Source organism: Heteronotia binoei, chromosome 8, assembly GCF_032191835.1.
Source record: "Heteronotia binoei isolate CCM8104 ecotype False Entrance Well chromosome 8, APGP_CSIRO_Hbin_v1, whole genome shotgun sequence".
NCBI lineage: Eukaryota > Metazoa > Chordata > Lepidosauria > Squamata > Gekkonidae > Heteronotia > Heteronotia binoei.
Window position 1 is genome coordinate 118,469,747 of NC_083230.1, and position 22,177 is coordinate 118,491,923.

Below are 22,177 nucleotides of genomic sequence, written 5' to 3' on the forward strand. Positions count from 1 at the left end.
CTCATTCCACACACTGCTGAAACACGCGTCCCAAATTATTCTTACGGCGCTTTCACACGTGCTAAATAATGCAGTTTCAATCCACTCTGGCGACCGTTTGCATGCGGATTTTGCCATTTCACATGATAAAATCCAGTTGCAAAGGGCATTGGAAGTGGATGGAAAGGGTGTTATGGAGCATGTGTGAATGCGCCCTTAGTTTTTGAACTTTCAGCAGAGAGTAGCAGAATATTTCATTTGTAACCCCGGAGCAGAGTGGTAAAGCTGCAGTACTACAGTCGGAGCCCTCTGCTCACAACCTGAGTTCGATCCCAGCGGAAGCTGGTTCAGGTAGCCGGCTTGAGGTTGACTCAGCCTTCCAGTCGGAGCCCTCTGCTCACGACCTGAGTTCGATCCCAGCGGAAGCTGGATTCAGGTAGCTGGCCCAAGGTTGACTCAGCCTTTCCATCCTCCCGAGGTCGGTCAAATGAGTCCCCAGCTTGCTGGGGGGACAGCGTAGACGACTGGGGAAGGCAATGGCAAACCACCCCGTAAAAAAAAAGTCTGCCGTGAAAATGTGGTGAAAGCAATGTCACCCCAGAGTCAAAAACGACTGGTGCTCGCACAGGGGACTACATTTACCTTTTAACTCTTGGGCCTAGGAACTTGCTGTTTTACATTTTAAAAGGAAAACCAGGGTGTTCAGAAAGAAGGGTGGTGTGTCAGATTCCACTGTGCACCACATATAAATCTTAACCACCCCCCCCCCAAAAAAAAACCCCAGCAGGAACAGAGCGGCCTTTTTTTACCATGCCACATTCCTTCCAAATGAACAGAAGTGACTCTAGAAATCCCTCAGTATACAGATAGTGGTACCTACTTAATAATATAATCAGGCCCACACAGAATCTGCTCAAAGCACAGAGATCAGAGATTAGCTCCTCGATGCATCGCTTGCGGGGCAGTGTTATTGCCACAATAATACCCTTCATTAAAAGATTTAAAAAAAATAAATTGAGTGATCTCCCCCCCCCGCCCACTCCCAACAAATATTGCCGTCCCAAAGTGAAGGCGTGGGAGATAAAAAACCCTGAAGCCTTGTTAGAATGAGTCTTCAAGCAATCAAGGAAACCTAGAGTTAAAAGGTGCCACAAGCACCGCTCCCTTCCCCGACGATGCGAGATCGGGAGATTTTGAAAAACGGCTGGGCTTATCCTAAATGCCTTCTTTATTCGGTTCTAACCGATGAGAAGTCGGAATGAGACGGCAGCCCGAACGCAAGGCATGCTGCTCCTAATAGCTGCGACGTAAATTGGGTTTCCCTCTTTCTTCTACAGGGACACAAAACGAAATGATTTGCAATGACGGGGCGCGGACCGCCGCGACTGGCGTGCAGGGAACTCCCACTACCTTCGCCAAAGCTACGAGAGTGGGGCTGGCTATGCAGTGCCCTCCCTTGTTTGCCAATGAGAATAAGTTGTCCCTGCACACGCGGGGGGCGGGATCCGGACACCATCTGCAATTTCTGCTGACTCTCCCTTCCCACTGCAGAACCCTCCCCCCCCCGTGTCATGAGTCGGGGTCCCTTAACTCAGGGGACCCAACCCCTGGGCCGGGGACCAGTACCGGGCCGCGGCCTGTTTGCAGTGGGCCATGCAGCCTCGCCACTCCCCGTCCCGTAGTGCCTCCTCCTCCCCCCGTTTTCACCATTTTAAGGCCGAGGAAGGGAAGGAGGCAAGGGCAGTGTCGCTCGCTGCTGCTGCAGCAGTTGTCCCACCGATCGGCTGATTGGCTCTGGGGAGGATTGGCCTGGGAGGCACTTCACAGTCCCTTCCCCGGCCTTAAAATGGTGATAACGGGGGGACGAGGAAGCGGCAAGGCTGCATGGGGGGACGGCGAAGGAGGGAGGAGGAAAATGGGGGGGGGAGGAGGAGGCGCCATGGGGGGAGGCTGAATTGGGTGCCCCCACCCTGCCGGCCCTGGGGCTGCCGTCGGCAGGCTGGCCCTGAGGCCAGTCCCTGGGGCCAGAAAGGTTGGGGACCACTGCCTTAACTCCCAGGAGCAGCATTTTGTGGAGATCCGTGGGCTGCAGTGTGTGTGTGTTGGGGTGTGTGTGTGTGTGGATAGGAAAGATCCACCCAGCCATTAGATAATTTAGCTTGGATTCAACCGGTGGGGTTCTCTCTGTGTGTGATGACCACAGGAATAAACAGCTTTAAAAGGGGATTATATCAGAAAGATCCATGGAAGATGGTCTATGGTCTATAGCCATGGTGACTGAGGGGAGATTTTGCATTCAGAGGAACAAATCTTCTGAATCCCGGAGCCAGAAGGCCTCGGCCTCTTTGCTTTGTTGTTGACCATCCTGAGGAACTGATTGGTCACTGTGTGAGACAGAATGCTGTACTAGATGGACCACCAGTCTGATCCAGCAGGGTTCTTCTGATGTTCTTAGGATGCTGGACTAGATGGTCCACCAGCCTGATCCAGCAGGGCTCTTCTTATGTTCTTAGGATGCTGCACTAGATGGACCCCTGGTCTGATCCAGCAGGGCTCTTCTTATGTTCTTAGGATGCTGGACTAGATGGACCACTGGTCTTATCCAGCAGGGCTCTTCTGATGTTCTTAGGATGCTGGGCTAGATGGACCCCTGGTCTGATCCAGCAGGGTTCTTCTTATGTTCTTAGGATGCTGGACTAGATGGACCACCAGTCTGATCCAGCAGGGCTCTTCTGATGTTCTTAGGATGCTGGGCTAGAGGGACCACTGGTCTGATCCAGCAGGGCTCTTCTGATGTTCTTAGGATGCTGGGCTAGATGGACCACCAGTCTGATCCAGCAGGGCTCTTCTGATGTTCTTAGGATGCTGGGCTAGATGGACCACCAGTCTGATCCAGCAGGGCTCTTCTGATGTTCTTAGGATGCTGGGCTAGATGGACCACCAGTCTGATCCAGCAGGGCTCTTCTGATGTTCTTAGGATGCTGGGCTAGATGGACCACCAGTCTGATCCAGCAGGGCTCTTCTGATGTTCTTAGGATGCTGGGCTAGATGGACCACCAGTCTGATCCAGCAGGGCTCTTCTGATGTTCTTAGGATGCTGGGCTAGATGGACCACCAGCCTGATCCAGGAGGGCTCTTCTTATGTTCTTAGGATGCTGGACTAGAGGGACCACTGGTCTGATCCAGCAGGGCTCTTCTTATGTTCTTAGGATGCTGTACTAGAAGGACCACTGGTCTGCTCCAGCAGAGCTCTTCTTAGGACTGGGCCTCTCTGCCCTGCTGTTGGCCCTCCAAAGGAACTGGTTAGTCACTGTGTGAGACAGGATGCTGGACTAGATGGACCACTGGTCTGCTCCAGCAGAGCTCTTCTTATGTTCTTAGGACTGGGCCTTTCTGCCCTGTTGTTGGCCCTCCAAAGGAACTGGTTGGCCACTGTGTGAGATGGGGATGCTGGATTAGATGGACCACTGGTCTGATCGGGTAGGGATCTTCTTAAGAATGTATGTTCTTATGCCATCTCCTCCTCTGACGACACTGGGTTAGCCTGGGCCATCGCTCCCAAGTAGTACAGGCAAATGTGTTGAAGGCATGAAGCTCCCTTATACTGAATCAGACCCTCAGTCCATCAAAGTCTACTCACATTGCCAGCGGCTAGCCAAAGTCTCAGGCAAAGGTCTTTCACGCCACTTAGCTTGGAGAAACATCGACTGAAGGGCTTACAAGATTATGCGTGGGATGGAGAAGGTAGAGAAAGAAGTGCTTTTCTCCCTTTCTCACAATACAAGAACTCGTGGGCATTCAATGAAATTGCTGAGCAGTCGATGTTAGAACGGATAAAAGGAGGTACTTCTTCACTCAAAGGGTGATTAACACATGGAATTCACTGCCATACTCAGGGCTTTTTTTGTAGCAGGAACTCCTTTGCATATTAGGCCACACACCCCCATGTAGCCAATTCCCCTGGAGTTTACAGTAGGCCCTGTACTAAGAGCCCTGTACGCTCTTGGAGGACTGGCTACATCAGGGGTGTGTAGCCTAATATGCAAAGGAGTTCCTGCTACAAAAAAAGCCTTGAGTATAGCCAGCTTCAAGAGGGGATTGGATAAACATCTGGAACAGAGGTCCAAAAGTGGCTATTAGCCACAGCATATTGTTGGAACTCTCCGGTGTGGGGCAAATGATGCTCTGTATTCTTGGTGCTTGGGAAGGGCAACAGGGTGAGGGCTTCTGATGTCCTGGCCCCACTGATGTATCTCCTGATGGCACCTGGTTTGTTTGTTTGTTTTTTGCCATGGTGTGACACAGAGTGTTGGACTGGATGGGCCATTGGCCTGATCCAACATGGCTTTTCTTATGTGACACAGAGTGTTGGACTGGATGGGCCATTGGCCTGATCCAACATGGCTTCTCTTATGTTCTTATGTGACATGGAGTGTTGGACTGGATGGGCCACTGGCCTGATCCAACATGGCTTCTCTTATGTTCTTATGTGACACAGAGTGTTGGACTGGATGGGCCACTGGCCTCATCCAACATGGCTTCTCTTATGTTCTTATGTGACACAGAGTGTTGGACTGGATGGGCCATTGGCCTGATCCAACATGGCTTCTCTTATGTTCTAATCCTGCCCTGCCCTGAATAGCCCACTCTAGCCTGTTCTCATCAAATCTTGGAAGCTAAGCAGGGTCGGCCCATGCTAGTATTTGGAGGGGAGACCACCAAGGAACACCAGATTCAGGCAAAGGCAAACCACCTTGAAGTCCCTTTGCCTTGAAAACCCAACAGTGTTCCCATAACTCAGCTGTGACTTGATGGCACCTTCCACCACCACCACCACCACCACCACCATCTGGTCCTTCTAACTGGAGATGCCAGGGACTGAACCTGAGATCTTCTACATGCCAAGCAGGTGCTCTACCATTGAGCCACAGCCCCTTCCCAGTTGATTTTGGACCCTGTTGAGTTTCCCCGGTTGAGTCTGGAGTCAGTGTTGGTGTTCAGACCAACTTAATGGAGTTTTCCAACCCAGTCGTTCCTAGGGAAGGCACGGCTGAGATCCCGCAAGGGCAGAAAAGCACTATAAGTCATTCAAAAGCCACAGGTAAGTAAGTAGGTTGGCTTGGGCTGTAATTGGTTTATGCAGAAACAAGCTGGAACATGCCGAATCCGTAGCGTGGGCAAGGCTCAGAGATGAGAAATAACTTCCAGTCTTTGGCAGCAGTTTATTTGATTTCAGTCTCATCCTCGCAGGCCAAAAAAAAAGAAAAAGAAAGAAGAAAAAAAGTATCATGGACTGATTAAAATAAACATGGCGCCAGTAGGGAGAACGACACCCCACGGGGGCCAAAGAGGAAACGGCTTTTTCCGAAGTCAGACTTCATTCCAAAGGTCTAAATGGTGGCTCTAGCAAGCGATCGCCGAGGAATAAGTGTGCGTCTGCTGATAAGGCGCAATGCAATTTGATTGCCCGCGTTCAACGACGCATACACAAGTTCGGCAACTTGAAAAAACCCGACTTCTGTGCGTAGATTTATGGAAGTCCTGTATGTTGACATACGTCCCGGCTATCTGATTTTGTGAAATGTTATTAAACACACAAGCAGAGGCCTGTGTAACTTTGCAGATAAGTGTTATTTTGTGAACTGCACCGTGTCTCTCCCTCCCCCCCGGGCTTTTATATACTCCCATGCATAAGATTCATGTGCACACTACTCTCACACACACACAAAGAGCAGCCCCGTCCACAGCCCAAGAACCAAACAGGACTTGGAACACGGCTGCCAACGCCCTGTCACTCTCCAGCTGTTTGCCACCTACGACACACAGCCCCATCTACGCTACCCCTAGTCTTCCGGCAGCATTTTAATTTTCTTAGAAGGTGGCGTGTTCACAAACATTCCGTAACACCTTGCCACATCTGAGCCAATAGCTAGGTACAGCTTAGTTAATCAGACAAAGCGGCAACACTCACAGCACGGGTTTTCTTTAGCTTTTTTTTTTTTTTAATTGAGCTTATCTGATCGTGTGGATAAATTGCAAAACCACGACGCTTTTGCAAATCCGTGCTCCGTGCTTAACTTTGATGCCTTGGCCGGCTCTCCATAACCAAAAACGCCACCCCAAAAAAAGATTATCCAAAGCTGGCTTTGCAAGATATACAGTCAAAAAGGTTCTGGATTTTCTTTTTTTTTTTTAAATGAGCACAGTTCAATGTGCTGTTTGTTCTTCTTTGTCTTTCACCCCCCTCCCCCCAAATGATGGAGGGACAGTGGCTCAGTGGTAGAGCATCTGCTTGGTAAGCAGAAGGTCCCAGGTTCAATCCCTGGCATCTCCAACCAAAAAGGGTCCAGGCAAGTAGGCATGAAAAACCTCCGCTTGAGACTCTGCAGAGCCGCTCCAGTCTGAGTAGACAATACTGACTTTGATGGACCGAGGGTCTGATTCAGTATAAGGCAGCTTCATATGCTAAGTAATCTTCAATTGATATCTCTGAAGGATCCCCTGCTTCTACAGAAACCTTTCAGTGCCTTAAGATCAACAGCTGAGGCCTTGCTTCACGTAACCTCATCCTTCGATGTGGCTAATGGAAGCAGAAGCCTTTCAGACATGGCTACTGCACACATGAAACTGCCTTCTACCAAATTTGGGGTTGAAATTCCCAGGTGGGGGCAGGGGATCCCCCGGTTTGGAGGCCCTCCCCCACTTCAGGGTCATCAGAAAGCAGGGGGGGGGGAGGAAATGTCTGCTGGGCACTCCATTATTCCTTATGGAGACAGATTCCCATAGGGCTTAATGGAGAATTGATCTGTGGGTATCTCGGGCTCGGGGGGGCGCTGTTTTTTTTTAGGTAGAGGCACCAAATTTTCAGCATAGCATCTGGTGCCTCTCCTCAAAACACCCTCCATGTTTCAAAAATATTGGACCAGGGGGTCCAATTCTGTGAGGCCCCCCCAAAAAAGGTGCCCCTATCCTTCATTCTTCCCAATGGAGGAAAGGCGTTCAAATGCTCTGCGGTCCCTTTAAATGTGATAGCCAGAACTCCCTTTGGAGTTCAATCGTGCTTGTCACAACCTTGCTCCTCGCTCCACCCTCAAGGTCTCCTGGCTCCACCCCAAAGTCTCCTGGCTCCACCCTCAAGGTCTCCTGGCTCCACCCTCAAAGTCTCCTTGCTCCACCCCCAAAGTCCCCAGATATTTCTTGAACTGGACCTGGTGACCCTAACCAAATTAGCTCCTTTGTCTATCAAGGACAGGTCAACACTGTCTCCACTCAAACTGGGAGCTACTCTCCAAGGTCCCAGCTAGAGCCCTTCCCAAGGGTGGAACTCTAGGAGGAGCTCCTTTGCATATTAGGCCACACCCCTTATGTAGCCAATCCTCTGAGAGCTTTCAAAATAAGAGCGCTGGTAGCATTTGAATATGAGAACGTTTTTACGTGGTCAGAGAGTGCCATCTGCGGCCTCCGAGATTTTGTATACTGTTATTGCTGATCGACTGACCGTAATCAAATCAAGTATGTGCCAATGCGCACCTGGGAACCTCCGCCTGTATGCACAAACAGGAATCTCGCCGTGGACCCTGTAATGTGCATGTAAGATAGACCAAAGGGAGCTATCCTAATGCTCATTGTGCAACACTACAGAAGGTTGGTAAAGGGCCGTTTGGTTGGTAAAGGGAAGCGACAGGCCAGAGGCGGGAGGGACGGTGGCTCAGTGGCAGAGCATCTGCTTGGTAAGCAGAAGGTCCCAGGTTCAATCCCTGGCATCTCCAACTCAAAAGGGTCCAGGCAAGGAGGCATGAAAAACCTCCGCTTGAGACCCTAGAGAGCCACTGCCAGTCAGGGGAGGGATGGTGGCTCAGTGGTAGAGCATTTACTGGGTAAGCAGAAGGTTGCAGGTTCAATTCCCGGCATCTCCAACTCAAAAGGGTCCAGGCAAGTAGGCGTGAAAAACCTCAGCTGGAGACCCTGGAGAGCCGCTGCCAGTCAGGGGAGGGATGGTGGCTCAGTGGTAGAGCATCTGCTTGGTAAGCAGAAGGCCCCAGGTTCAATCCCAGGCATCTCCAACTCAAAATTGCGAAATTTTTTGCGGATAAGATCGCGTCACTCCGCCCCAACCCCCCCGCCATATTTGAGGCAGTTAGTGAAACCGAGGCTCCGGGCCTGTCTTCAGATTGTGTTCTGGATGGCTTTGGTCCTCTCAGCCTGGAGGAAGTTGACAGGATTCTCTTATCTGCACGCCCATCAACCTGCAATTTGGACCCTTGCCCCTCCTGGCTTATTAAATCTTGCCAGAGGGAGCTTAGATATCCTGTACGGGATATCATAAATAGATCCCTGATGGAAGGGCATTTTCCAACGCCGCTCAAAGAGGCAGTGGTCCGCCCCCTCTTGAAAAAATCAACCTTAGACCCGGCCCAATTGGCGCATTATCGGCCGGTCTCAAACTTGCCCTTTTTGGGCAAGCTTATTGAGAGGGCAGTGGCGATGCAGTTACAGACTTTCCTGGAGGATGCTTCCGTCCTTGACCCACTCCAGTCCGGCTTTCGCCTGGGTCATGGGACGGAGACGGTGTTGGTCGCCCTGGTGGATGACCTGCAACGGCATCTGGATCGGGGCGGCTCGGCGGTGCTGATGTTGTTGGATCTGTCGGCTGCGTTTGACACAGTCGACCATCAGTTACTGACCCGCCGCCTCGCCGATGCGGGGATTCAGGGGTTAGCTTTACAGTGGCTTCCCTCTTTCCTCAAAGGTCGGGAACAAAGGGTCGCAATTGGGGGTGAACTATCCCGGAGGCGCACGCTTGATTGCGGAGTGCCTCAGGGGGTGGTTCTCTCTCCGATGTTATTTAACATCTATATGCGTCCCCTTGCCCAGATTGCCCGAAGGTATGGGCTGGGTTGTCACCAGTACGCTGATGACACCCAGCTCTATCTACTTATGGACAGCCTCCGCCCCAGAAAATCTAGACCGGGCACTACAGGAAGTGGCTGGATGGCTCAGACTGAGCGGGCTGAAGCTAAATCCAGTGAAGACAGAGGTCCTTTGCTTGGGTCGTCAGGGTCCGGGGAGGGAAATCCCCCTTCCAGCTTTTGAGGGTGCGCCGCTGACGGCGGCGGACAGGGTCAAAAGCCTGGGGGTTCTATTGGAGTCCTCCTTAACGATGGAGGCTCAGATAGCAGCCACTGCCAAGTCCGCTTTTTTTCATCTTAGGCGGGCAACGCAGTTGGCCCCCTTCCTGGAGCGCGACAATCTAGCAACAGTGATCCATGCCACGGTCACCTCGAGGTTGGACTACTGCAATGCTCTCTACATGGGGCTGCCTTTGTGCCGAACCCGAAAGCTACAGCTAGTGCAGAATGCAGTGGCCCGGCTATTGTTAGGACTCCCAAGAAAGGAGCACATCCGGCCAGGGCTCCGGGATCTGCACTGGCTGTCAATAGCTTACTGAGTCCGGTACAAGGTGCTGGTTATTACCTTTAAAGCCCTATATGGCCTAGGACCTGCCTACCTGAAGGACCGTCTCTCCCCACATGTGCCCCAGAGAGTACTGAGATCGGGAACTCGAAATCTCCTAGTTATCCCCGGGCCAAAAGAAGCCCACTTAAAATCCACCAGGGACCGGGCCTTTTCTGTGGCGGCCCCTTCCTGGTGGAACCAGTTGCCAGAGGAGGTGAGGGCCCTGCGGGACCTTGCCCAGTTCCGCAGGGCCTGTAAGACCACCCTCTTCCGGCTGGCCTATGACTAGCTGGTACAAGAAATCCAGGTGTAGTTATATTAGAGGTTGCTGTCCCTAACGTTTTAAATGGTTTAAATGTCTTATAATTTTAAATATTTTATAATTTTAAATGTATTAATTAATTTTAACTGTTTTATGTTTAAATGCTATTATGTGGAATTCTATGCTGTGAGCCGCCCTGAGCCACGTGTTGGGAAGGGAGGGATATAAATTAATAAATAATAATAATAATAATAATAATAATAATAATAATAATAATAATAATAATAATAATAATAATAATAATAATAATAATAATAATAAAAATAAAAGGCAAGGAGGCATGAAAAACCTCAGCTGGAGTCCCTGGAGAGCCGCTGCCAGTCTGAGTAGACAGTACTGACTTTGTTGGACCCAGGGTCTGATTCACTATAAGGCAGCTTCATACGTCCAGGTGTGTCATCTGTGCCACCAGGCTGCGTCATGAGGAAATCCCGCAGGCATCCACCTGCAGGTTTGTGGCCTCGGTGCTGAGAGTTTCTGTTTAGCTCCCACTGACTTATATGCAGAAAGAGAACCCTGCTCGGGCAGGCCTGCGTCTGAACCTGCCTGAAGTTCTCGGCTCTTTTTTTTTGTGTGTTTTGTTTTAATTGAGATGTGCAGCTCCCATGCGCCTCCGCTCTTGTGCAACAAAAAGCCGAATCAAAGAATCTCCCGTTCTATAATTGGGTCTTTTCTTCCTGGTGACTCAAGCCTCATTGAAGATTCACCTGGGGAGTCACGGCTTTTGAGCGTGGCCTGGCAGCAGCAAAAAAAGGAGAAGAAAATAATTTTGTCTGCTGCTCACCTAAACGCAACCTGGCGGAATAATTGGCGTGGTGGCTGCCGTAATTAAGAGGACCTCAATCAACGTTTGGGACAGGTTCTCACGCTTTAATTCTAGGTTCGCTTCAGGAGAAAGCTAGGAAGGGCGATTCCTTTTTTCTTTAAAAAAAAAAAAACTTCTGGAGGTGGCAAATTTTATCTGCAGAAACGTAATTTACTGCCGCGACTGCCTGAAAAAGAGATGGCCCGTTAATCCCGCTTGCGAGCCCATGGACTGGGAACTGCCACAGAACGGGGACTGAACTGGACACTGACGGCGAAAACCTTTGGCGCTTATCTGCACAAAACTGAAGGACGGCGGGCCCTGATTCAGGGAAATGCCGTCTTTCCTGAATTCCATCGAAATCGGTGGAACTTAAGACTTTGACTGCATTTCACTTTCCGCGGACTGGGAATTTCAAATGAGGCATATGGATAAAGCCTAAGCTGATCTTGTCAGATCTAAGGTGCTAAGCAGAGTAGGCCCCTGGTTAGTATTTGGATGGGAGACCGCCCGAGAAAGTCCGGGGGTGCTGCGCAGAGGTGGACAAGGACAAACGACCTCCGTTTGTTTCTTCCTTTTTTGTTTTAAAACAATTTTATTGATAACATATGGTTACAATGTCTAATTATAGCCTTACTATCTCTAACCCATATGATATTTTCAAACCCCCCTCCCTCCGTTACTAGACTCCCGCCGAGGTTGTATCCTTAAATTCAATTATAAAGGTACCCTTAACCAATCAAAATTCAATGTCTTTCTTTTCTCACATTCATATTAAAACATTGTCCAAAGCCTTTTTACATTCCACTCTTGCTCTATATATCCTCTAAATTTCTTCCACTCCTTTTTAAACACGTCCAAATCATAGTCTCTTAAAGTTCTTGTTAATTTGTCCATCTCACTCCACGATAAAACTTTCACGATCCAGTCCCATTTCTCTGGTATTTTTTCTTGCTTCCACAACTGCGCATACAATGTCCTAGCAGCTGAGAGCAACCGTTTGTTTCTTCCTTTGACCTGGATGTCCCCAACGAGTCTGATCACCTCAGATCTTAGAAACTAAGCGGGGTCGGCCCTGGTTAGTACTTGGATGGGAGACCACCATGGAAGTCCGGGGTTGCGACGCAGAAGCAGGCAATGGCAAACGACCTCTGTTTGTTTCCTGCTTTGACCTGGATGACCCAGACAGCCTGATCGCATCAGACCTTAGAAGCTAAGCAGAGCTGACCCTGGTTAGTACTCAGATGGGAGACCACCGAGGAAGACCAGGGTTGCTACGCAGAGGCAGACGAGGATAAACAACCTCTGTTCGTTTCTTGCTTTGACCTGGATGGTCCAGACCAGTCTGATCGCATCAGATCCTAGAAGCTAAGCGGGGTTGGCCCTGGTTAGTACTTGGAGAGACCACCGAGGAAGTCTGGGGTTGCTATGCAGAGGCAGGGATAGGCAAACGACCTCTGTTTGTTTCTTGCTTTGACCTGGATGGCCCAGACCAGCCAGATCGTATCAGATCTCAGAAGCTAAGCATGGTCGGCCCTGGTTAGTGCTTGGAGGGGAGATCACCAAGGAAGTCCTGGGTTGCTATGCAGAGGCAGACAAGGACATAGGACCTCTGTATGTTTCTCGCTCTGACCTGGATGGCCCAGACCACTTTGATCACATCAGATCTCAGCACCTAAGCAGAATTGGCCCTGGTTGGGAGACCACCGAGGAAGTCCAGGGTTGCTATGCAGAAGCAGGCAATGGCAAACAACCTCTGTTTGTTTCTCGCTTTGACCAGGATGGCCCAGTCCAGTTTGATCACACCAGATTTCAGAAGCTAAGCAGAAGTGCCCCTGGTTAGTACTTGGATGGGAGACCACCGAGGAAGTCCGGGGTCACTAGGCAGGGGCAGACAAGGACCTTTGTTTGTTTCTTACTTTGACCTGGATGGCCCAGACCAGTCTGATCGCATCAGATCTTCGAAGCTAAGCAGGGTCGTCCCTGGTTAGTACTTGGATGGGAGACCACTGAGGAAGTCTGGGGTTCCTATGCAGAGGCAGGCAAGGGCAAACAACCTCTGTTTGTTTCTCGCTTTGACCAGGATGGCCCAGACCGAATCAGATCATCGAAGCTAAGCAGGGTTGTCCCTGGTTAGTACTTGGATGGGAAACCACCGAGGAAGTCTGGGGTCGCTATGCAGAGGCAGGCAAGGGCAAACAATCTCTATTTGTTTCTTGCTTTGACTTGGATGGCCCCGGCGAGTCTGATCCCATCAGAAGCTAAGCAGAGTTGGCTCTGGTTAGTATTTGGATGGGAGAGCACCGAGGAAGTCCAGGGTTGCTACACAGAGGCAGACGAAGACAGAAGACCTCTACTTGCTTCTTGTTTTGACCTGGATGGCCCAGACTCGCCTGACTGCATCAGATATCAGAAGCTAAGCAGAGTTGGCCCTGGTTAATACTTGCATGGGAGACCACCAAAGAAGTTTGGGGTTGCTACGCAGAGGCAGGCAATGGCAAGCCACCTCTGAACATCTCTTGCCTACGGGTCTGCCATGATCAGGCCATGTCTTGACGGCACTTTCCACCACCACGCAGGAACGGAGTCGTCTGCTCACATGGTGTTTTACAAAGCTGTGTAAAAGAAAATCTAGAAGGTACCTGCCCCGAAGGCGTTCATAATTTAACATTTTGCAGCAGAGGGTGAGAAAAGAGAGATAAGGCTAATTAAAAAAAAAATGAATAGGAGCAAACCGAGCACTCCTGTCTTACCTGACACTTACTTGGATCTATTTATTCATTTAGAAAATTGCCTGCCACCTCTGCAGAGACCTGCTCGAGGTGGTTCTACCCAAGCATGAGAAGATCTCTATCCGTGGGGAGGGACTTTCTCACCTCTTCATAACCATTGCAGCCTAGGGGGGAGTTCTGGGCTGCAGGTAAGTCTTTCAACCTCCAGGTGATACCTGGAGATCGCCCGCTATAACAATTAATCTCCAGGTGACCAAGATCAGTTCCTTTGGAGAAAATGGCATTATACACCCCACTGAAGTCCCTTCCTTCCCCAAATCCCATCCTCCCCAGAGTCTACCCCCAAGACCTCTCAGAGTGGTCACAATCTCCTTTATCTTCCCCCCCGCCCCACCACAGACACACAACAGGCACCCTGTGAGGTAGGTGGGGCTGAGAGAGCTCTTACAGCAACTGCCCTTTCAAGGACAACTCCTACAAGAGCTATGGCTGACCCAAGGCCATTCCAGCACCTGCAAGTGGAGGAGTGGGGAATCAAACTCAGTTCTCCCAGATAAGAACATAAGAGAAGCCATTTTGGAACAGACCAGTGGCCCATCCAGTCCCAACACTGTGTCACACAGTGGCCAAAAAACCAGGCACCATCAGGAGGTCCATCAGTGGGGCCAGGACACTAGAAGCCCTCCCAATGTGCCCCCTCAAGCACCAAGATTACAGAACATCACTGCCTCAGACAGAGAGTTCCAACAATACGCTGTGGCTAATAGCCACTGATGGAGCTCTGTGCCATATGTTTACCCAATCCCCTCTTGAAGCTGTCAATGCTGGCAGCCGCCACCACCTCCTGTGGCAGTGAATTCCATGTGTTAATCACCCTTTAAGAGTCTGCGCACTTGACCACTACACCAAACTGGCTCTGAAGGAGGGGAGGAGGGCACAGAAGTTGTGCTCCCCAGATGGAAATCCTTCTATGCGTGGAAATGCTCCACTGTACCCGACCTGCTGACTTGTTAGGCACACTAATGGCTGTGCACACTTTAAACAAAAATTCTATGCCTCTGTGACCGGATAAGAAGGCTATAAGGGTGAGGATTGGCTTTCTAAGCAGCTGGGGAAATTGCTCAGAAGTGTGAGTTGCGTGATTGTGTGATTGCTGAGAATTTCTGAATTTGTGTGGTTGCTGGGGAACTGCTGTTTGTTTGTTTTGAGGGGGCTGTAGGTGATTGTTGCTGATTGATTGGGAGTGGCTGTGCTCCTGGGGCAGACTGAGGCCCCACCCTCTTTGCATTATTAAGCTCCGCCTTGCCAGAAGCGTGAGCCTTTGACATGAGCCGAAGGGCTCTTAGCTTGGGGGCTGCGTAAGGACCAGGATCCCTATTTTTCTTGTGTCCCAATAAGGCAAGTAGACCCTCCAGAAGGAGAGCCACATAAACACAACAGGATTTAAAGGGGGACTGTATATTTTAAAAAGCTATCATGAAGGTAGAAAGCCAGCAGGGGGGTTGGGGGCTTTCCAGTGTTTTGCACTGAGTGTCGCATGTATGAATATCTGCCCACAGGACAGAAGTCTTGGGTGTGTGCTCGATGCAAGGAGCTCCTGGTCCTCAGGGAACGAGTTTGTACCCTTGAGGCCGAGGTGGCTGACCTGGAGATGCAGAGACAGTCAGTTAGGCACTTAGAGAAGACTCTCGGGGACATGTTAGATGAGCCCCACTCTGAACATGGAAGGCCCGTTGCTGCCAGGGAGCATGAGGGTCAAGAGGGAACAGGGCACCGTGCTGAGGACAAGGGGAATGCGCCCTCAGAAGGGACCTCTTCTTCAGTTGGTGAGTGGGTATCCTTTCGCGCCAAGGAACCATCCCTGGGCAGGGAGGGGGGGGGGGTCTTGGTAGTTGGTGATTCGATCCTTAGGCAAGTAGACAGCTGGGTGGCAAAACTGTGTACTGACCATATGGTGACTTGCCTACCTGGTGCAAAGGTAACAGACACTACGCGTGTTGTAGATAGGCTGATAGACACTGCTGGGGAGGAGCCAGTGGTCGTGGTGCATGTTGGCACCAACGATGTGGGGAAATGCAGTCGTGAGGTCCTGGAGGAAAAATTTAGGCTGCTAGGCGGGAGACTTAAGGCCAGGACCTCCAAGGTAGCCTTCTCAGAAGTGCTACCTGTTCTATGTGCAAGGCAGGAGAGACAGGTCTCAATGTGTGGATGAAATGATGATGTAGGGAGTCTCAATGTGTGGATGAGATGATGATGTAGGGAGGAAGGGTTTAAGTTTGTTAGGCACTGGGATGCTTTCTGGAACAAGCAGGAACTGTACAAAAGAGATGGTCTCCACTTGTCCCCAGAAGGGACCAGGCTGCTGGCGCTTAAAATCAGAGCAGTTTTTAAACTAAATCTTGGGGGAAAGTCAACAGGAGAGGAAATGTCTCTGGTTCGGGAGGACTCATCTCAAAGAGATGAAGGGTAAGCTGTTACTTTTCTACTGGATAATGGATCAGAGTTGTCCACTGAGATGGTGACAAACATTATGGACTGTCTGGCAAAGTCTCGAGGCAGCAGGAGGAAGGTTGCGGGCCTAACTTGCCTGGGAAATTATAGATGTTTATATACAAATGCTAGAAGTGTTCAAAGTAAAATTGGGGAGTTGGAATGTTTAGTGTTAGGGGAAAACATAGACATTGTGGGAATTTCAGAAACTTGGTGGAATGAGGAGAATCAGTGGGACACGGTGATGCCTGGATATGTTATATCGGAAGGATAGGGAGGGAAGGGTTGGAGGTGGGGTGGCTCTGTATGCCAGAGAGGGTATACGGTCCAGTAGGACTGAGGTCAGAAAATTAGATTCCCTTCTAGAAATGCTTTGGGTTGAAATAGAGGGCCCAAAAGGAAATTTAACTATGGGAGTTTGTTATAGGCCTCCAAATCAAAAGATAGAGGACGATTATAATATGATGGAAGGATTAAAGATAGCGGCTAAACGTAAAAACTGTGTCATAATAGGTGATTTTAACTACCTGCAGATTGATTGGGTCAATATGTGTTCTAGTCAAGAGAAAGAGATTGAGTTTCTAGACACTCTCAATGATAGTGCTATGGAGCAGATGGTAACAGAACCTACCAGGGGTGCGGCGATCCTGGATTTGGTCCTAAATAATGCCCAAGACCTGGTGAGAGATATAAAAATGATTGCACCGCTTGGGAGCAGTGACTATAACGTTATTGATTTCACCATCTGTATAAATAGGGAGTTGCCCCAAAAGACCACCCCAACCACTTTTAACTTTAAAAGGGGTAAATTCTCTGAGATGAGGAGGCATGTGAAGAGGAAACTGAAAGGAAAGGTAAATGCAGTCAAAACCCTTGGGGAAGCTTGGAGGCTATTTAAAACTACAATCCTAGAAGCTCAGATAATTATATACCACAAGTTAGGAAAGGAACAAACAGGTATAAGAAAAGGCCTGCACGGTTAACATCATGGTTAAACCTAGGGCAGTTCCGCAGGGCCTGCAAGACAGTCCTCTTCCGGCTGGCCTATAACTAACCGACACTGAGAATTTTGGATGGAGCTAGAGTGCATTCTGACAGACCGCTGGTTTTTATGTTTTATTAATCTACTGTTTTAACTGCTGCTATGTAATTGTTTTTAAGCCAAACCTATGTAAGTTTTATATGTTGTAAGCCGCCCTGAGCCACTTCGATGGGAAGGGCGGGATATAAATCAAAATATAAATAAATAAATAAACAAACATCAAAGTTATGGAAGCTGTATAAGGTAAGAAGGATTCCTTTAAGTGGTGGAAAGCTAGTCCAATAAGAGAGAACACAGGCTGTGGCAAAACAAATGCAATACTGTGATCAGGCAGGCAAAAAGGGACCATGAGGAACAAATTGCAAAAAATATAAAGACCAACAATAAACATTTCTTCAAATATATTAGAAGCAGGAAACCAGCCAGGGAGGCAGTGGGGCCCTAGGATGACCAAGAGGTAAAAGGATTACTGAAGGACAACAGGGAAATGGCTGAAAAGCTGAATGCATTTTTTGCCTCTGTCTTCACTGTGGAAAATGAGAAGTGTTTGCCTGCTCCAGAACCACTAATTTTGGAAGGGGTGCTGAAAGACCTAAGTCAGATTGAGGTGACAAGAGAGGAGGTCCTACAACCGATAGACGACTTAAAAACTAATAAGTCACCAGGTCCGGATGGCATACATCCAAGAGTTCTGAAAGAACTCAAAGTTGAACTTGTGGATCTCCTGACAAAAATATGTAATCTTTCATTGAAATCTGCCTCCGTTCCTGAGGACTGGAAGGTAGCAAATGTCACCCCCATCTTTAAAAAGGGTTCCAGAGGTGATCCGGGAACTTACAGGCCAGTCAGTCTGATTTCAATACCGGGAAAGTTGGTAGAAACCATTATCAATTACAGAATGAGTACGCACATTGATGAATACAAGTTATTGAGGAAGACTCAGCATGCATTCTGTAAGGGAAGATCTTGCCTCATTAACCTGTTACAGTTCTTTGAGGGGGTGAACAAACCTGTGGACAAAGGAGACCCAATAGATGTTGTTTACCTTGACTTCCAGAAAGCTTTTGATAAAGTTCCTCATCAAAGGCTCCTTAGTAAGCTCGAGAGTCATGGAGTAAAAGGACAAGTCCTTTTGTGGATCAAAAACTGGCTAATTAATAGGAGAGTGAGAATAAATGGGCAATCTTCGCAGTGGAAGACGGTAAGCAGTGGGGTGCTGCAGGGCTCAGTACTGGGTCCCATGCTCTTTAACTTGTTCATAAATGATTTGGAGTTGAGAGTAAGCAGTGAAGTGGCTAAGTTTGCAGATGACGCTAAATTGTTCAGGATGGTAAGAACCAGAGAGGATTGTGAGGCACTCCAAAGGGATCTGTTGAGGCTGGGTGAGTGGGCATCAATGTGGCAGATGAGGTTCAATGTGGCCAAGTGCAAAGTAATGCACATTGGGGCCAAGAATCCCAGCTACAAATACAAGTTGATGGGGTGTGAACTGGCAGAGACTGACCAAGAGAGAGATCTTGGGGTCATGGTAGATAACTCACTGAAAATGTCAAGACAGTGTGCGATTGTAATAAAAAAAAGGCCGCCATGCTGGGCATTATTAGGAAAGAAACTGAAAACAAATCAGCCAGTATCATAATGCCCCTGTATAAATCGATGGTGTGGTCTCATTTGGAATACTGTGTACAATTCTGGTCACCGCACCTCAAAAAGGCTATTATAGCATTGGAAAAAGTCCAGAAAAGGGCAACTAGAATGATTAAAGGTTTGGAACACTTTCCCTATGAAGAAAGGTTAAAACGCTTAGGGCTCTTTAGCTTGGAGAAACGTCGACTGCGGGGTGACATGAGAGAGGTTTACAAGTTTATGCATGGGATGGCAGAAGGTAGAGAAAGAAGTACTTTTCTCCCTTTCTCACAATACAAGAACTTGTGGGCATTCGATGAAATTGCTGAGCAGTCGGGTTAAAACGGATAAAAGGAAGTACTTCTTCACCTAAAGGGTGATTAACATGTGGAATTCACTGCCACAGGAGGTGGTGGCGGCTACAAGCATAGCCAGCTTTAAGAGGGGATTGGATAAAAATATGGAGCAGAGATCCATCCGTGGCTGTTAGCCACAGCATATTATTGGAACTGTCTGGGGCAGTGATACTCTGTATTCTTGGTGCTCTGGGGGGCGGGGGCAAAGTGGAAGGGCTTCTAGCCCCACTTGTGAACCTCCTTTCTTTTTTGGCCACTGTGTGACCCAGAGTGTTGGACTGGATGGGCCACTGGCCTGATTCAACATGGCTTCTCTTATGTTCTTATGATTTTAAGCCCAGCCAATCCTAAAGGCTCTAAACAGAGGATAGACATTTGCTAATATCTCTAAATCATGGCATAAGTGTGCTCTCACGGGCAGTAGGGAGGGACATTTTTAAATGCAGCAGTTTCTAAGACTATATTTGCGCAATCTCACAATTTAGAGTCCGTTTTAGAATTCCGCAGGACATTTGGCAATCTCAGGGAACCGTGACGGTGCCTTTACCAAGGTCCTTAAATTGCTAACTTGCACCGGGGATTCTGCAGAAACGCATAGACCGAGATCCTGCAATTTCAGTGTCACGGCAAATGCTCTTCAGTGGCTTCTCAGTCCTCCCCTTCTCGCATCAGCGTCTGTGGCCTACATGGGGGACTGGGAAGAAAAGTGTGTTTTAAAGAAGAAACAGCTGCTGTCAGGGATCTGAGCTGATGAGCGGGCAGTGCTGATTCAATTCTGAAATCCAAGCTGATTAAACTTCACACTCCTCCTTAGGAGTAAACCAACCAACCAATCCTTGGTAGTGTGTGTGTAGATTAGATTAGGATAGACAGATGGATAGACAGACAGACAGAAAGATACAGGCTTTCTTTGTGGAAAAAGCCCAGCAGGAACTCATTTGCATATTAGGCCACATACCCCTGGCATCATCATTGTTTCACATAGGTCTTTTTGTAGAAAAAGCTCAGCATGACCTCATTTGCATATTTGGCCACACCCCTGGCGCCAAGCCAGCCAGAACTGTGTTCCTGTTTATTCCTGCTCAAAAAAAGTCCTGGATAGACAGACAGACAGACAGACAGACGATGGATGGATGGATGATATAGGGCTTTTTTGTAGCAGGAACTCCTTTGCATATTAGGCCATACCCTTCTTATGTAGCCAATCCTCCAAGAGCTTACAGGGCTCTTCGTACAGAGCCTACTGTAAGCTCTTGGAGGATTGGCTACATCAGGGATGTGTAGCCTAACATGCAAAGGAGTTCCTGCTACAAAAAAAGCCCTCTGTGTGTGTGTATATATTTATATATATATATATATATTCAAAAAAACTCTAAAGCAGTCATGTTAAAAAATTGCAAGATGCTGAATATTGAGACCGCACATCTCAAAACACATTTCAAACACCCTGCAGTTCGTAAGGGATGCTGGTCCAAACTAGAATTCTATCGAGAACTGCTTTTCCACTTGTCTATCCTCCTTCCCCCTAGATTCAAAGGAAAAGGTTGAAAAATTGACACGGCTTGGAGTCTCAGTTCCACTACCCCACTGTTCGTGCTTAGCCATTCATGGCTAAGTGCTCCATTGTACAATAATTGGGCTAACCATTACGCCTATCATCAACCGGAGAGACTCGCTCGCAAGCCAGCATTGTCGTCGTCATCCCCCCTGCCCACCCCCAATCCGGGCCATCGCCTAAGTCTTCTAATGTTTGTCTTCTCTGAGTATCGCCTTTTCTCCACCTGCCCCCCTCCCCGCCTGCTTCCCTATTTAATTCCACAGTCAAGTTCTCCTCCAGAGCTTCCCCGCTGAATGGGCCTGCGTCTCGCAAGGTAACTGACACCGCCCACAGCTGCGGGCCCACAAAAGTTCCCTCCTGCTTGCGTTACAGCGCGGGGGAGAGCTGGTCACGGTGCCCTAGCTGTGGGGAACACTAGCCCGATTCATAAAAAACGTGCAGGGAGGGAGGGGCCTTTCCAGCGGGATCCCTTTACCTGTTTCCCCACCACAAAACAGGCGGCTCAATGGGACAGGGTCGCGAGCGACTCTGGCCTGTAACGCAATCCCGCCGCCCGACAAGTCAATAAAGGACCAATCCTCCCCCTTCCCCCAGCCACACATAGAGAGCCAAGGTTGGAGGCGAGACTGCAATTTGGATCGGCCTACACTGGGAGCTTTAATGAGCCCCATTATTCGCCTATTGTGGGCAAACACTAGGAAGCCGGTAATCTAAATTACCAAAGTCTGAATAAACTGGTCGCTAAATGGCACGCCTGAGTTCAAAAGAAAGCCTTACAATGGCTGGTTTATTTATACTGGAAGAAGGAGGCTTATTGTCCCACCCAAAGTGATTGTAAGACAAACGATGAGCATTTTATGCCCGCAAAGGCTACTAAATAGCAACGCTGGGCCTATGCAGCTCTGTTATGTTCTAAGGACATAAGAGAAGCCATGTTGGATCAGGCCAGTGGCCCATCCAGTCCGACACTCTGTGTCACATAAGAACATAAGAGGAGCCACGTTGGATCAGCCCAATGGCCCATCCAGTCCAACACTCTGTGTCACATAGAACATAAGAGAAGCCATGTTGGATCAGGCCAGTGGCCCATTCAGTCCAACACTGTGTCACATAAGAACATAAAAGAAGCCATGTTGGATCAGGCCAGTGGCCCCTCCAGTCCAACACTCTGTGTCACATAAGAACATAAGAGAAGCCATGTTGGATCAGGCCAGTGGCCCATCCAGTCCAACACTCTGTGTCACATAAGAACATAAGAGAAGCCATGTTGGATCAGGCCAAAGGCCCATCCAGTCCAACACTCTGTGTCACATAAGAACATAAGAGAAGTCATGTTGGATCAGGCCAGTGGCCCCTCCAGTCCAACACTCTGTGTCACATAAGAACATAAGAGAAGCCATGTTGGATCAGGCCACTGGCCCATCCAGTCCGACACTCTGTGTCACATAAGAACATAAGAGAAGCCATGTTGGATCAGGCCAGTGGCCCCTCCAGTCCGACACTCTGTGTCACACAGTGGTCAAAAAACCCAGGTGCCATCAGGAGGTCCACCAGTGGGGTCAGGACACCAGAAGCCCTCCCACTGTGCGCCCCCCCCCAAGTACCAAGAATACAGAGCATCAGTGCCCCAGACAGAGTTCCACCTATACCCTGTGGCTGATAGCCACTGATGGATCTCTGCTCCAGATGTTGATCCAATCCCCTCTGAGAATGGTATGTCCACTCCACCTCGCCAATATACTCAATTTTTGTACAAAGCTTAAATGGGTTGCTTTAAATGTACCATATCAAGCAAGAGGTGAGAACAACCT

At 49.0% G+C, this 22,177-nt stretch overlaps 1 protein-coding gene across 1 annotated transcript in view; it reads right to left on the reverse strand.

Annotated features, from left to right (window-relative positions):
• TAF3 (TATA-box binding protein associated factor 3) overlaps nucleotides 1-22,177 on the reverse strand; it is a 242,457-nt gene that overhangs the window by 25,974 nt on the left and 194,306 nt on the right. The window lies entirely within an intron of this gene.